This window comes from Pteronotus mesoamericanus, unplaced genomic scaffold (genome assembly GCF_021234165.1).
Source record: "Pteronotus mesoamericanus isolate MK-2021 breed Mesoamerican mustached bat unplaced genomic scaffold, CSHL_Meso_final contig_25, whole genome shotgun sequence".
Taxonomy (NCBI): Eukaryota; Metazoa; Chordata; class Mammalia; order Chiroptera; family Mormoopidae; genus Pteronotus; species Pteronotus mesoamericanus.
The window spans coordinates 1800077-1815954 of NW_026555105.1; positions in this window are offsets into that span (position 1 = coordinate 1800077).

The window sequence follows — 15878 nt, forward strand, 5'->3', positions numbered from 1 at the left end:
CCCAAATGAACCTTCTCCTCCAACTCTCCAAAGAGCCCTGGGCGCCAAGGCCTCTGCCCTCCGCTTTCCAGACGAGAAAGCGGCTTCATGGAGCTGAACCGAGAGGGGCGCCGAGGCAGAACTCAGGTCCGGCTGGATCCAGAGCTCGCGCCTAGCCCCTCAACCGTGGTGTTAACTTGGGGGGATCTACTGTTACCACCCGTGATGATCTGTGTTTACTAAGCCCAGGCGGCTGGGAGCACCTTGTAAGCAGGTCCTCCGAGGGCAAACCTAGCAGAAGCCCCGGAACAGGAGTGCCGCCTGGTCATTGGCGCATTGACAGAGCAGCTGCTATATGCAAGGCAGGGCCGACAAGATGCAAGGTTCCTGCCTCGTGGCCAAGGGCAGACTCACACGAAGGCCTCTCAGAGGAGGTGACATTGGAGCAGAGGAGCTGCCTCAGAGGAGCATCACAGGGAGAGGGCACCGCAGGGCACGACTGGGGGCAGGAAGTGCCCCCAGCAGGAGGGGCCGGGGAGGTCCGCGGCCAGAGCACCAGAGCCAATGAGGACTTGCCTGGACCTAATCTAATCAACTGCCAGCTCCTGGAGCCTGTCCACAGGGGCCACCTCGGCGGCGCCCCCTGGTTCCCAGTGCTCAGCTCCCTCAGGACTGTGGTTGGGAGGGCAGCCGGTGCTCCGGGCTGAAGTGCTCAATCTCCTTCCAAGCGTCAGCCGTGGGCAAGGTTCCGAGTCGGCCTTTCCTCTGAACGTCGGGTCTGGCGGGCTCCCACCAGCTGGGTGGTCGCATTCCCCCATCCCTGTGGTCGCCTGGAAGGGAAAGATTCAGAGGCCCTTCTCTCGGAATTTCCGCAGACTGACTCCGTGCGACACAATTCACCGAGCGCAGGCCAGCACTTTCTTCTCTCTGCGGGAGGGACGTCTGCCCCCAAGAACGAACTCTTTTTCTTTCTCCCTTCCTTCCCTCCCTCCCTCCCTCTTTTCTTTTTCTTTCTTTCTTTCTTTCTTTCTTTCTTTCTTTCTTTCTTTCTTTCTTTCTTTCTTTCTTTCTTTCTTTCTTTCTTTCTTTCTTTCTTTCTTTCTTTCCCTCTTTCTGATTTATTATTATTATTATTATTATTATTATTATTATTATTTTGGCCTCCCAGCCACCATGGGCCTCCAATTGGCTCTACTCTGTCCTCCGGTGGCACGGGCCGCAGGCATGTGTCTGGCACTCTCTCTCACTCAGTTTTATTTTTAAAGGTGTGACGGGCCGCCCCTCAAGGAATGGAGGAGGAAGAGAGTGAGGATGGAGGAGAGGAGGCCAGGACGGCTGGCAGGCGACTGCCCTGGCCTTTGAAGAACTCATGCCCCGACCTGATTCCACGGAGTGTCCCCTTCTCAAATGGGCACATCAGTTCTTGGCCCACAGGAAGGTCCTGAGAGACAGCAGGAGGGTCACAGGGCAGAAAGTGTCCAAAGGGGAGGGGTGCTGGAGAGAAGTCTCTCCAGACCGGTGGCCCAGCCTGGGTGCCACCAACATCGGGGCCCAGAGAGGTCTCTGCTGTGCGCGTCCTGTGCCTCACCCGGTGGTTCGCGGCACCCCTGGCCTGTGCCCGTGAAGGGCCAGCAGCAGCACCTCCAGAGCCGCGACAACCACGGATGGCCCCCAGCACTGCCGGGTGTCCCCTCGGGGCAGGAACCGCCCCCGTTGAGGCGCCTGCTCTTCTCATCCGAGGCCCGGGACGGCGTCCCACTGACTGTACCTGTCGGGGCCTGGTGCCCTTCAGAGAGGCTCTTGGTGACTCACAGCGGGGGCACAGTGACACTGTGGGCAAGCAGGGACACACTGTAGCCCGAAGATGGTGCCAGGCCACCCTCACTGGGACCCAAGTGTGTCATTACCTAGCAGGCCTTTCTCTTGGTGTCCAGGAGGCAGGGTCGCCGCCTCTGATCACTCAGGAGGCAACGGGGACGCGGAGAGGCCTCTGGCAGCCCCAGGACCTGGTGCCCAGTGTCCCGGGGGAGCAGGAGCCCCGTTCCGAGAGATGGGCTTTGCCAGGCACCAGAGGTGTGGGCGTGGGGAGCGCGGGGGCCCGTGGGCTGGGGCGCGGTGGCCTTTGAGAAAGTGGCCTTCCTCGCGGGGCTGCCCAGGCTGCGGTGGGCACGGCCGGAGCTTCACTTTTCTTACATTTTCATTTTTCACTCTTTTTTTTTTTTTTTTTTTTTGCCAGTTCTTGGCTCTAGGAAAAGTGGAAAAACCTATACAGTGACTATACTGTGGTTGCCTTGGTCCAAGAGGAGGGACGGTTTCCCAGCCACCCAACTAAAACACTGGCTGACGCATGGGCTCATAAATCACGCCCACGTTCATGCGCTTGCGGGTGGGGGTCTGGGTGGGTGTTTCCTTTCTCAAGAAGAGCGTTCCAGCCCCTGACACTCTGACAAGGCCCCCCTACATAGGGCCTTTGTCCCACTGCTGAGGGTCGCGCTCACTGGCGTGTCTGTCAGACAGAACCCACACCCCCTCCCCCTGTGTGGGGAGGGCTGGCGTTTGGCCCCCAGGGTGAGCATCTCAGCTCTGGAGCTGAGAGTGGGCTGGGGGCACGAGAGGGGTTTCCCTGCATAAAGTCTGTAAAATGAGAGGCGGGAAAGGAGCCTCTGGGAGCAGGGCTCTGCTTGCTTCATGACCAGCACCAGGCACATGGCGGGGACTTAGCTGGCACAGGGAGAATGACTCCTTGGCGAGAGGGAGGACCTTTGACTTCGGCACAGCTCCCGTGTCCTATCCAGCAGCCAGAATCTTCTCCCTCTCCTCCACCCTCACCGATCCCTTCTCTCTTAATCTAGCACGTAGTCACTGGGCTATAAAATGACTACTGAATAAACTATCGATCACATAACAAATATGTTTAACATCTATCACATATATGCCATTGGGTTAAGACCTGGAAAATGTATGGGGCTTTGGGGAGGGAGAAGGAGGCTCTCAGTTATGAAGGATGGCAAATCCATGGCACGCCTGCCCCTGCGTTGCCCTCCCACGCTCCTAGCAGACATCGCTAATCAATCACCGCACACGTAGCTTCAGAACCAGGCTGGACCCAGGGCTGTGGCTGCTCCTCCTCGGGAAGGTCTGTTAGTTCGCAGCTCTGGGAGGTTGGGGGTCACCTACTTGACTGGCCAGTGGTGTCACATCCATCCGAGTGATCCATGGAGTAACAGAGACATCCTGCTCTTTATTCCACATGTCTTGGGAGGATCTGGAACCTGCCCCTTGCAATGTAAAGAACCTTAAGAGGCAAAGCCACAGGTGACGATGGCCAGAGGAAGCCATGGCAAGAGGCCTAGGTCCTCAGCTCATGTCCAAGGCCACCCTGGAAGACTTCCTGGAGGAGGCGATATGCCAGTGAGTCAGCTCTCTCACCTCTCCTAGGGCATCTGTCTTAGATGAAGTGAAATCTGTGTCCTCTCCTTTCCTTACAAGGACACCAAGTCATTGGATTTAGGGCCCACCCCAGATCTAGGATAATGTCATCTCAAGATCTTTAATTAAGTATCTCTGCAAAGACCTTATTTCCAAATAAGGTCACTGATGGATATGAAATTCCGGGGGGGGGGGGGGGACACTATTCAATCCACAACAGGGGTCGTTAGGGCAGTGGCTGGTGGTGGACAGGTGTCCTGGGTGTCTAGGGCTGTTCTCAGGTCAAGATGCCCCAGGAGAGAAGGAACAGGGGCAGCCAGAGCCCCCATGCGCGGACCCTGGTGAGGGCCGCCCTGCCGCACTGCTCTGCCCCGCCCCTCCTTGGTGGGGCCCCTCTTTACACGTGTGTTCCAGGGTGGCCTCAGAGAGGGACTGCACTGTCTTCTCTAGGGCCCAGATGGAAGTGAGGCCACCTTGGATTCCATCATTGTTATAGATTTTTGCACGTGTGTGTGTGTCTAACTTGTTTTGTTTCTTAACAGGCACACAGGGCAGGAAGAGTCTCTGTGCCCCTGTAACGGTCACCACAGGGCCCACTGTCCGAGGGGCCGGGCCCTGGGGGGTGGCAGGCCTCTCCCCTTGTGGAGCCTGGGGCTGTCCTCACTGTCCCCGCGTCCCCCCGGGAAGCAGGTTGCAGAGCGGGCCCCGGGGGAGTCCTAAACCCCGGGCAGGGCGATAGCGTGGTTTAAAATGCTCGGGTTTGTGTGGAGTCACAACATTCTGGGAGATAAGCCTCCTCTCGTTCCAGGCCTGCGTCGCTGTGACAAGGCCTGCAGATGGGACCGCAGAGAAGAGCTGAACCTGCCCGCCCTCTGGTGCTCAGCAAGCGGAGAGCCACGCCCGACTCTCTGCCCTCAGGAAGCCCCCGTTCATGGGGGCCAGGGGTGTCGGGGAGCCTGGCGGGAGGCCGGGAACCCGAGTGCGGGAGGTCCAGAAGGGAGGCTTTGGACTCCATCCGCTGTTCCCGTCTCCCCCCAACTCCCTGGTCCACGACAACCTTGACAGCCCCTCTCATCGGGGTCCCGGGCTCCACCGGCACCCCCAAAGCCTCTCCACACAGGGACCAGAGGGATCGTTTCAACATCAGTGAGAGAGTTAGCATAGGGGAAGCCCTATCAGCTGCTGCAATGATAATTTTCTTACTGAAAAGATATTTTTTATATATGTAGACTTTTCAATATAGTCTGTATTACAAATAATACATTGAATACATAATATATTATACTCTACTGTGCTATATTCTACTATATTGCTTTTACACGAGAACTTCCAGTTTGCTGGATTTGTTTTCCGCTGGGCCTGAGGGTGGGCATCCCTTGGAATCCATCCTGCCCCCCACCCCCACAGTCCTGTGCTTTTCACCCTGCCGGGTGGTCTCCAGCCACCCTGTGCTCCCGGTCCAGCGGCCCTGTGGGAGCACCTGCCGCCCTCCGGCCAGCCCCGGCCTTCTCTGGAGGAGCCGAGGAGGATCTCTCCCTACATACCCTCCCTCCTTTGAAAGTCACACCGCGCTCTCGAGACCGAAACCGCCAACATCGCCCAGGCTTCCGGAGTCCTTGACACTGACTGAGGGCCTCTGAGGAAAGACATCCTCTCACGGACAGAGAAGTGCACCCTCTCAGCGAGGGACAGCACCTCGAGTTCCCGACTCGATTCCAGAACCTTCAAGGAGATGCACAGGCTCACTCTCAGGGGGCGCCTGAGGCAGCTGGTCCCGCTAAGGTGCTTGAAAAACACCCGAGGAGGCCAGACAACGGCCACCTTCAGAATAAGGCGGTGGAGGTGGCCCTTTACGGGACACTTAGGAGAAGCCCTGTGCTTAGCACCGTGTTCTTCATGGGGAGCCCGGCCCCTCCCACTGCCGATGACAAGACCAGGTGCGTTTGGGCTCCACGCGGCGCTGGGAGAGGGACGGGCGGATGTCCGCCCCACACTCTGCACGCTCACATCTCGTTAGAAAGACAAGATATTGAAAACTTTTCCGCTGATAAGGGTTAAACAGCCGTTCAATACAGCAATAGAGGAGCTATTCAAGGCAGAACATGATTAATTGCCTGGCCAATTGTCCAGATGATAAATGTTTTAGAGACTCGGGGGAGGAGGTCATTTCTCCAAGTCGGCAGAACAGGCGGATGCCGCCGGGGGCGACCGCCCCCTCAAAGGGGGCTGTGGGGCTGTGATCTGAGGGGTCCTGACGAGGGACCAGTGATGGCAGGTTTTCGGGGGACAGAACCTTTCTTTTTCTTTCGGAGTAGGTCCGACATTCAGTGGCCCACGTGCTACCGTCAGCCCCTGCTGGAGTCTTTAGCCACCCAGCTGCTTCGAGGAAATGGGAAACCAGGGAAAGCTGGAAATGTATTCCCATGCAGCTGCTGAACCTTCTTCGGAACAAGCCATCCATCAGAATCTCCCTTCTAGAAGGGCGTATTGGAATTCGGTGTCCGCATCCCATGAAACGAGGGCGGGGACGCTGGCGCCGCGCCCCGGAGACAGCTGGGGCGCCCCTCCCTGGGCAAATGGTTCCCACGTGATGTCGCCAAAACCCATCATTTTCATGGGCGCGATAAGACTGACAGGTGTTTGGATTTTACCCCACATTTCAAGGGGCTAGAGCTGAGACTTTTTTCTGAAGCTCTTGGAGCTCTGGCTTGCGTTCCGTTTGGGTGTCTATTAAGGGAAGAGCCGTTTCATCCCAGCAGGTCCCATAAATTGGTTCGTGGATGCCCCGGGCTCTATCTCATTAAACTGTGTCACTATCTATATAAATGGTGTGCGGGCTCTTCCTCTGGGAGCAGGGTTATCTGACTGTTTGGAAACTCCAGGCAGGAGGGTAAGCTGCCGCTATCTGCAGACGGGGCTGAGACGCCCGGCATTACCCAGAACGCCAGCAACCCGCGGGGCCGGCCGCCCTTCCTGGGACTGCGCCGGGTCAGGGTGCAGCTGCCTCCCTGCCCCGTGGGCCGGCTCTGGGCTCTGGCTGTCCCAAGCAGTGAGAAAGCAGATGGCCGATGATGAATCACAGGCTGTCATCTGCAGGGGCTGGCTGGTGACGTCACAGCTGGGGAGGGGGCTGCTGGAGCCCAAAGAGGCCCAGAGAGAAGCGCGCAGGGACCCGAATCAGCGCCACGTCCAGCCTTCTCTTCCTCTCACTCTCCTCCCCACCCCCAGCCTCACTGACTTGGATCTCTCATGAAAAAACTAACATCTGCAAAAACACGTCTTTGTCACTCACGTTAAGTCATCGGAGGGCCCCTCCCCCAGCAGGGCCCTAAAAGGTGCCCATGGTGGAACTGGGGCAGGAACAGTGCCACAGAGGAGAGTGGAGGGCAGGCTCGGGGGGCGGGATCAGGGACAAGTTCCCACTGTGCCATTCCGCCAGGGGAGGGCCCCTCAGCCCTCTCAGACTCAGCTTCCCTTTCTGTAAAATGGTCTTTCGACAAGGATGATATCCAATAACGCATCCCAACGGCTAGGAAGTGCCTGGCGTTGGAGCAAGGGCCCAGGCTGTGCGCCCGCTGTGGGCGGGCGCGGCGGCACCAGGCTGCTCACCCTCCAGGAGGCGCCACCTCACGGGGAGGGCCAGCACCGTGAGACCAGGCCCCCTCGGATTCTTCATCCGAGCTTCCAAAGGCCCTGGCCGCTGTTCTCCTTCCCAGAACACTCCCCCAAGGGCAGGGCAAGGGAGCTGCTTGAGGACAGAGCGGTGCTGCTGGTCGAGGCCAGAGGAGTGAAGGAGGGGGAGACGGGGAGGGCCAAGCGTGTCCATGGGTCTCCCGGGGGCCAACCAGGGCCGTGGCACAGCCCTGCAGCACGGGGGAGTTCGGCCACGCCCAGAGATGGAGAAGGTTTCCCAGGCGGGACCCCGTCACCAAGCCCCAGCGGTAGCAACGGCCCAGTGCGTAGGGGACAGCCAGGAGGGGCGGCAGGAGGCGGGGGAGGAAGAGGAAGCGGGCAGTCTGCTATTCTTTTAAATAAAAAAATAAGTTCCATCTGTGGCTGGTCCCCAAGGAGGGCGGCTTTGGCATTGAAGGCCCTGGCCGTCACTCGAAGACAGGCTCCCCAGGGGATAGGCCTTATGGAGAGCGTGTCACCGAACATTTCATCCGTTGTTTGAGCTGCGGAGGGGGAACATTCTGCAAGCCCCCCGGCGCTCCGTGCTGTCAGGACATCAAGCTGGAAGGCAGGAAGAGCCTTCTGGAGACCCTGGCCAGGCTGGGGGGAGAGAAGTTCCCAGAAACCGGGACAATAGCAACCTCGCCGCAGCCCCGGCGGTCCTTCACCCCACTTGCCACCGGCGACGAGACTGCGCCTGGCTCAGCCCAGAGACTTCGGGGCTGCCGCAGCTGCCGGCCTCCCGCGGGGGGTCCAGAGCCGGAGCCGGGCCCCTGGAGCCCCCGGCGCTGCCTCAACGAGGGCCGCTTACTCCTCCGCCTCAGGGCCGTCGTGGTGGAGAATACCGCCGTTCAGCCCGTGTCATGAACACTGAACTAGGCTTTCCAAAAATGTCTCCTGTCATTCTCTTACACAACAGGCGCGGCCCCCCTTTCATTGGTCAGGAAACAGGGTCCGAGACAGGAAGGGGCCAGGCCAAGGCCACACAGCTGGAAAGCAAAAGCGCGAAGCCAAGATTTGAACGCAGCTCTAAATTGTCTTACCCACCTCGCTTTCTGTCCCCTCCCCAAATGCCTGTCTCCGTCTCTGCACCTCTGCCCCACCCGGGGGCACCTCACCCGCTCGAAGTCCTGGCCAGCTCCAGTGCCACTGCCACCCAGCACCATCTCGGTCGCCCCCCTGTGTCTGGCTTCTTCCACTGGCTTTGCCATTCTCTGCCTTGCACCCGGCCAGCTGGGACGGTGTCCAGCTTCCTCCCAGAGAGTGAGCCCTCAGCAGGTAACTGGCACCCAACTTGCGTGTGGTTAGAGGGAGTGACAATGGCATCAGCCTCGTGTCCATGGGTGGTCACCACCATGCAGTCCTCCCTGCTTGCCCCACAGACTTCCGTGGCTGCAACAGGCCTTGGGAAGGAACCCAGGTCTCAGGATGAGACAGGGCCTCAGGGCAGAGAATGCACATGAGCCCCGTCCTGTCCGGAGAGCTCCTAGGATTCCACGTGTAGAGGGGAAGGAAGAGAGGGGCAGGGAGGAGGCAAGGAGGAGGAAGACTAGAAAAGAGGAAAAAGAGGAAGAAGATGACAGTGGGGGACAGGAGGTAGCCAAGGCAGAGACACAGAGGAGGAGCCGAGAACGAGACAGCCAGAGGGGAAGTTTGAGACAACCAAGAGACACGGCATGACCTCTGATGGTTTGAGTTTATCATCTTGCAGGTTCACCCAAGGAACCTGTCTCTAACCCCAAACGGGCCATCCCTGAGCTGGGCGCTTGGGAGGCCAAGGGCTGGTGAGGGGAGAAAATTGCCCAGGTGTTCCATCGAGGGTGGCTCAGACAAAGGGAAGGGCGCGAGTCGGGGGGAACGGAGGGAGGACGTGACGTGAGCCCACATGCAGCCCCCAAGGATGGGTGTTTATTCCCAGCACGGCGGCCGATCCGGAACGCCCAGCACCCACACCGTTTAAAGCTTCTGCCGCTAATAGCGTGATTTCTTTCTCTGTCATCGGTGGTAACAAACTGATCTATAAACGGCTTTAAAAGGGCCACAAATAGCTCCTGCAGTCCCCCGAAGTCAAGCTCGCTGGGGAATGGCTGATTGTAATGGCTCCCTGCAAATTCGGGTGTTTGGATGTGGTTGACAGGCTGAGTTCGGGCCGGTGGGCACTGCCAGGAGTGGGGTGAGGTGCCGGCCTGGTGGGCACTCCTGGGGGCCTGCCTGGGCCCGCCCTCCTCCGCTCGGCAGGACTGGGGTGAGGAGGGCTGGGCAGGGGCGTGAGGCTCAGGCAAGCGCAGGCCTGGACAGAGGGGTCCGCATTCAGGTCAGAAACAATTGTGGGCGACAATTTCAGGGGGTTTTAACAGCTCTGCAGGAACATGGAGCAGCACCTCTCCTCTGATCTGCTTCACGTGACCTGTCTGTCTGTCTGTCTGCCGTCCGACCCTCCCCGTGGCCTGGCCGGGTCGGCTGCCTGCACGGGGAGGCACCCGCAGGGTGTCCAAGAGGCGCCTGCGTGCCCTCTGCCCTCTCCTGTCTGGCTGGGGAGCGGCTGCGCCTCTTGGAGCCTGTCACTCTCCCTTCCCAGCTCAAGAAGTGGCATTTTCAACACAGCAACAGGCCCAGGAGTGGGTGTGGGCGAAGCGGCGGGGGCTCAGGCTGAGAACCGGAGGCCTTGGGGACGGAGCGCGCGCGCCGCCCCCACCTCCGCGGCTCAGCCGGCGAGTGACTCACCCTGTAAGTGGTGTGAGTCAGCTCAGCGCGGATGCCCTCGGCACATCGATGAGACCCGGCATTAAAAATGCACATGGATAATGGGCGAGCCGGCAGACAGCCCAGGAGGACGGCGTGTGCGTGCGCACACACACACTCGCATTTAGCCGCCTCCAGTGCACACGGTTGCACATACACTTACACACATTCACATACGCACGCACCCACACCCATACGCATATACCTGCACACTCGCTTACATTACACTCACTGCGCACACATACCTGCGCGCACTCACAGCCGCCCTTCCTTGTCTTCTCTCCCCTTCTCCTCCTCGCTCCCTCCCTTCCCATTAAGAACATGGGCCTTGGAACCAGAGCTGTCCTGCCCCAGCCCCCCACAGCACAGTTGCCGGAGGAAGTGGCACGGCCAGAGGTAGCTGCGCAGCGAGGCGGGAGGCGTGAAGGCTAATGCCTGGATTTGAGCTTGGATGACCATGAGGGAGCACGGTGGCGATGCTCCCTGAGAACAGGGGGTGCAAACAGGTTGGGGGAGACCACGGGTCCCTCAGTAGGTGGGATGGAGTTCTCTGATGGGGCCCCCAGATCTGAATGGTGCTGGGTGGCCTCCTGGGAAGGGGGAGGGAGAGCCGTGGGAGAGGGGGAGGCTGGCCTCCAGGGTGTGATTTCCGCGGGCTTAGTTCCAGCCCGCCGCAGGAGCTCCCAGTTTCAGAAAGTGCTCACCGCCGCGCATCTGAGCCAACAGAAGGCAGCTCTCCACGAGGGTCAGGTCTTTGAGGGGCTGCGGTCTTCATTTTCCTGGGCTCCAACCTGGCGGGTCTAGTTGGCAGTTGAAGACCACCTTGTGAAGCCAGAAGGCATGGCAAAGGTATTCTCAGGGAAATTCTCAGAAGCCCTGGGACTCCGCCCCAAGCACCACCCACCTGGCCTCACCAGGACCAGGGAGTGGGGCAAGGGACCCCGACAAGGAGGAGAGGCCTTCAACGGTGAGGTCTCAGAGTGCCCAAGGCACCCCTGGGAGATGACCTGTCCCCATGGGCTCACTGTAGAGGCTGTTTTTGCTCCTGGATACTGAGAGGTTGGGTGGAATCATCTCTGGGACCACCCAGAAGTGGGCTGCGCTTAGATGCTAGATTTCGCAAAGAGAACAATAGGCACACACTCAAATACACAAATTGATACACATTCACGTACTCTCATACTCATGCTCACACAGACACACACCAACTAAATGGAATCCTACTCACAAAAGACAGACAGTGAGAGAGAGAGAGAGAGAGGACAACCACAAGTCAACTTAACCAACCCACCTCGGCCTCAACTCCAAATCTGACCCCAGGCCTACACCAGCCCCAACCCAACTCTAACCCCAGCCTGACCCAGCCCAACTCAACTCAGCTCGACTCCTAATTCTAAACCTAGTCTCGTAACCAACCCAGCCCAACCCAATTCTAATCCAAACTCTACTCTTAACCCTACAGCTTACTGCCCTGTAACCCTAACCTCAACACAGGCTCTACCCAGTCAACAGTAACTCTAAGAGGTTTTCTATCGGTGACCTCTCAGAAGGACCTCCTGGGGACTAAAAAGGAGAAAGGGACTGCTTGGCCCCTTGTCCCAAAGGATGGAAAGAGACAGAGCAGGAGGGAGCCCAGGAGCCCCAGCAGAACCAAGAACCAAGTTCTGGGCCCCAGGCAAACATGGAGCTGCAACCAGGCCTCCCCGGGTGGGGCAGCTTAAAGAGACACCACCAGGCTGGTCGGGGAGGGGCACGGGGGACCTTGGGCCTGCGCCCAAGCCTTCGACAAGCATCAGCAAGCTGGAAAGGGGGTGCAGAGAGGGTCAGAGGGGGCGCTCCGGGAGAGGCCCCGCGAGAGCAAGCGGACGCGCGCGCCCCCCCAGGAGGGAAGGAAATGGGGCTGTCGCCAGGTGCTGTTCCCTCGCTGCCCCCAATCTGTCTAACCCGCTGAGTGGGGCGCTGGGGAAGAGGAAGGCATCCCGAAAGCAGACACCCAAACCCGCCGCTCTTCGCCGCTGACAGGAGCAGACGGCGGTTCCAGATGCAGCAGCAGCTGCCCGTCCTGGAGGCCCCCCAGGCCCACCGCGCTTATCTACCCTCACTGCCAAGCACGCACTGGCACCAGCCCTCCCAGCTCTCCCTCCTGCAGGTGCCTCCTGGCCGTGCTGGGGCGCTGGCGTGGCTGGGCTGGGAGCCACGGCCCCCCGTGGGGGCAGGATTTCTGCCGTGGTGCGTGTGGCGGGCCTGGGCTCCCAGGCGGGAGGCAGCCACACGTGCGTGCGGGCAGCAGCCCTGACGTATTTCCCACGTCCCCAACCAAAGGGAGGTGGGCACAGAGGCCATGGAGTTTCCACTGCTCTCCACAGTGTTTGGGAGCTCAGTGGTCCTAGCGTGCCCTGCAAATGTCTCGGCTTCAAATGGAGCCTGAGGGATGCTGGGGCGGCTGGCTGGAACGGTGACGCTGGTTGGCCTGGCGGAGGCGCCAGGCTCCCCCCGGGAGAGCGTGGGCATGAATGGGACTGGGGTCGAGGCCTGCAGAGGGTCAGTGGCTGGGGTCTGAGGGCCTGAGGCGAGGTCTCTGTCCCCGAGGGCGAGTGTGCATCTCTGCACCTGCGTTTCCCTGGCTGAAAAGCACCACTGACTCAGGCCAGGCCCCCGTTGAAGAAACGGATGGTACCACCTGACCCTCACCTACCCCAGCTCTTTGCACCCACCCCGTGTCCCAGGCAAGTCCCGGGGCCCTCCAGCCTTGGTTTTCTCTGCAGGATGCAGGAAACGCTAGTCCTTACTCATCTCATATCAACGCCAAATGTGTCAATACAAAGTAGATATGTACGAAGTGCTCACCACGCTAGCTAGCAAGCATTCCAAAAATCACAGATGATGAGTATTTTCACCCTTCAGGGCTGGGTGCAAGCTCAGCCGCCTCTGGCCACCCCCTGAAACACGTCGGCTCTGCTGTCGCCGCTCATCCTGTTTTCTCATCCTCCTTCATGGCGCGCTGCACATTTGTAATTACATGTTTACGTGCGCGATGCTTCTATTTCGACATTTGCAATTACATGTTTACGTGTAATTACATGTTTATGTGCTCGGTTCTTTTATTTTGTGTATTTCCTGCACCAGGCGGAGACTCTGGAGGGGGTGGGCTGGCTTTTGCTCCCCGCGCACATCAGGGGTCCAGCGCAGCCCCGGGGAGTGGCAGGAGTCAATGAATATTGAGTGAAAATAGCCCCTGCGTGGCTGAAGGGCCAGTGCAGCCTAGCGAGCGAGCGGGCAGGATGCGCGCCAGCCTGGCCTTGCTGCCCAGCGACGGCCCCAGCCACCTGCTGGGGATCTGACCCCGGCAGGGAGCAGAGAGCACCTGTGACCCCGCCTGCCCTCAGGCTGAGAGGTGGGGGAGCCAGAGCCCCTAGGAGCTGCAGGAAGTCCCCCCACTTAAAGGCTGACAGGCTCAGAGCCTCTGGCCAGAGCTGACCACGTGCATCCGGCACTCAAGGCCAGGCCCGGCTCTGGGCACAGGAGAAAGCTACTCAGCCTCAGCCTCCTCCCTCTCTGGCCTCCGAGGGATCGGGGCAGCGGAGCCCGTCTGGGATCGGGGGGCTGGATCCAGGGATTTTCACAGCTGCTTCCACCCTTGGGGTCTGCTCCCCTCTGGGATGCACCCTCTGCCTTGGGACGGGCTGTGTGCCTCTCGGGGCATCTCTCCCTTGTTCCCTCCACCTCTGCTGTCCTCCCCCCGACCATGGACACCCTGGGGCTGGAGCAGGCGGGCCCGGGGGCTGCTCTGGCCATGACCTCCGGCCCTCGTAGGGGCCTGAACTTGGGGAAGCTCATCTGAGGTCTGGATGGGATGCTGCCCCAGACGGGGCCTGCAGAGAGCAAACGCTCAGTTAACGCCCAGCGACCAGGGCGTGGGGCGGGGGCAGGCGTCACTGGGGAACACCGCGCCTTGTCTCGGTGACGTGGGGAACACGTGGAAGTTGGGCTAGACCCTGAGATGTAATTAGTGAGGCAAGCCCCTCTCCTCTCGCCCCCCATGTCATCCTCGGGGCTGATGAGCCTCCTCAACGGCCTTCACGCGCACCTCTCCCGGTGCCCGGGGCTCAGCTGTCTTCGCTGATGTGTGCAAGGCACCATTTTATAAAATGTAGCACTTGCATTTGAAGTGAAAAAGGGAAAAAAAGGTCTCCTCGCATCCCCAACACAAAACAAATAACCTCGCTTTTATTGCAAAGTCCTAGCAGACACGGGGTATGCTGAATATCCAGAAAACATATAAATCATGACCAAAAGCCGAAAGACAGTGAGCAGATGACTGGAGATATCTGCGTGGCTATGACAGTAAGACTTTATGTAAAGCTCGAGCACTTGGCAGGAACCCAAGCGGTGGTCTCGGATGCGGGTGGGACTTGGCCCAACCCCCAGTCCCCCAGGGTGGGAATTGTCTGTCCCCCAAAGCTCTGTACTCTGGCCCTAAACTGGCAAGAAGGACTGAGACCTTGAACCGAATCATTTCTCTGCATACAAGAGTGTTTGCATGAAGAATCTGGGGACCCCATCAGATAAAAATGTAACCCCTTGGGAGGGGCTTCTCCGCTTAAAACTGCTCTCTCAACAGCCAAGAGCTTATATGACCAAAACAGGAGGCATCAAGACCTTAACGCACCGCAGAGCCGGCCTGGCTGGGCCTGAAGGGGGTCTTGCCCTGTGTGAGCAGGAGCAATCGGAAGGCTACTTCGCAGGCCATTGTGTTTCATGGTTACAAAGGAGCAGGTGGCCGCTTGTGCGTGTCCAGTTGGCCACAAACGTCAGCTGTTTTCATCTCTGTGATCTGCGTGAAATTGTCGCTGGCCTGCAATTTGGGGACTGCTCACACAGTGGCAGGGACCTCAGCAAACCCGAGGATAAGCTGGCCTTCACCCGGTTCCACCTGCCTAGCAGAAGGGTCAGAGAGTGGCCATGGCCCCGCCCCCATGCCTCTGGCATCCACGCACAATGCCCAGCACACAATCAGCAATGAAAGAGCAGTTATTCCATGAAGGAAGGAAAAAATATGGAGCCTCTTCTCCCTCCCTCTTTTCCCACAAAATTCTCCTTGTCCTTCCGAGTCCTTATGGAGACACAGGTCCTGAGGCGTTGGTGCCTCTCTCGGCATGTGCCCTGCCTCCTCGTAGAATATAGCATGGGCTCTCCCTGTAACCGGCCCTCAACAGACGCAGAAACACCTGCCGTGCTCAATCAAGGCCTGTCCGCTGACTGCTGACACAGAAAGAGGGGACATGGTCTGATATCTCCGCCTGGTCCCTCCAAACGTTGTGAGTCCTTCTCCGCAGGAGGTCTTGTAAAACTGGCGCAGGGAGAGGGGCTTGGACGGGCAAGAGGAGGGAGATCATGTCATTCATTTGGTGGAGGGAAGAGCGGTAGGATAAAAATGATGGATAAATGCAAATAAAAGCCACAAGGAGGTGCCACATCACACCCTCTAGGACAATTACAAGTGTTGGCAAGGATTCAGACAAATTGGAACCAGAAAGACAGTAACAAGTGTTGGCGAGGATTCAGAGACGTCGGACCCCCATATGTTGCAGGTGGGCGCGTCACATGGTGCGGCTGCTTTGGAAAACCATTTGGCAGTTCCTCTGAAAGTTAAACGTAGAACTGCCATACGATTGAGGCCCTGCGCTTCTGGGTACGCACCCGGGAGGAATGAGAACTACGGCCACACAAAACCTTGTACGCGGATGCCCACGGCAGCGACATGACAGTATCTGAAATGTGGAAACAACCCTAAGGCCCGTCCACTGACAACCTGATACATAAAATAAGGTCTGTTGACACAACAGAGCATTTTTCAGCCACCGAAAGAAATGGAACCCTGACACCTGCTACAACCTAGAGAAACTTCGACAACATGATGTTCGGTGAAAGGAGCCAGGTACCAAAGGTTCCACATATGTGAAATGTCCAGAATGGGCAAGTCTATGCAGATGGGAAGTAGATTAGTGTTTGCTCGTGGCCAGCGGGGGGTGGGGGGGCGACAGCTGGTGGAAATG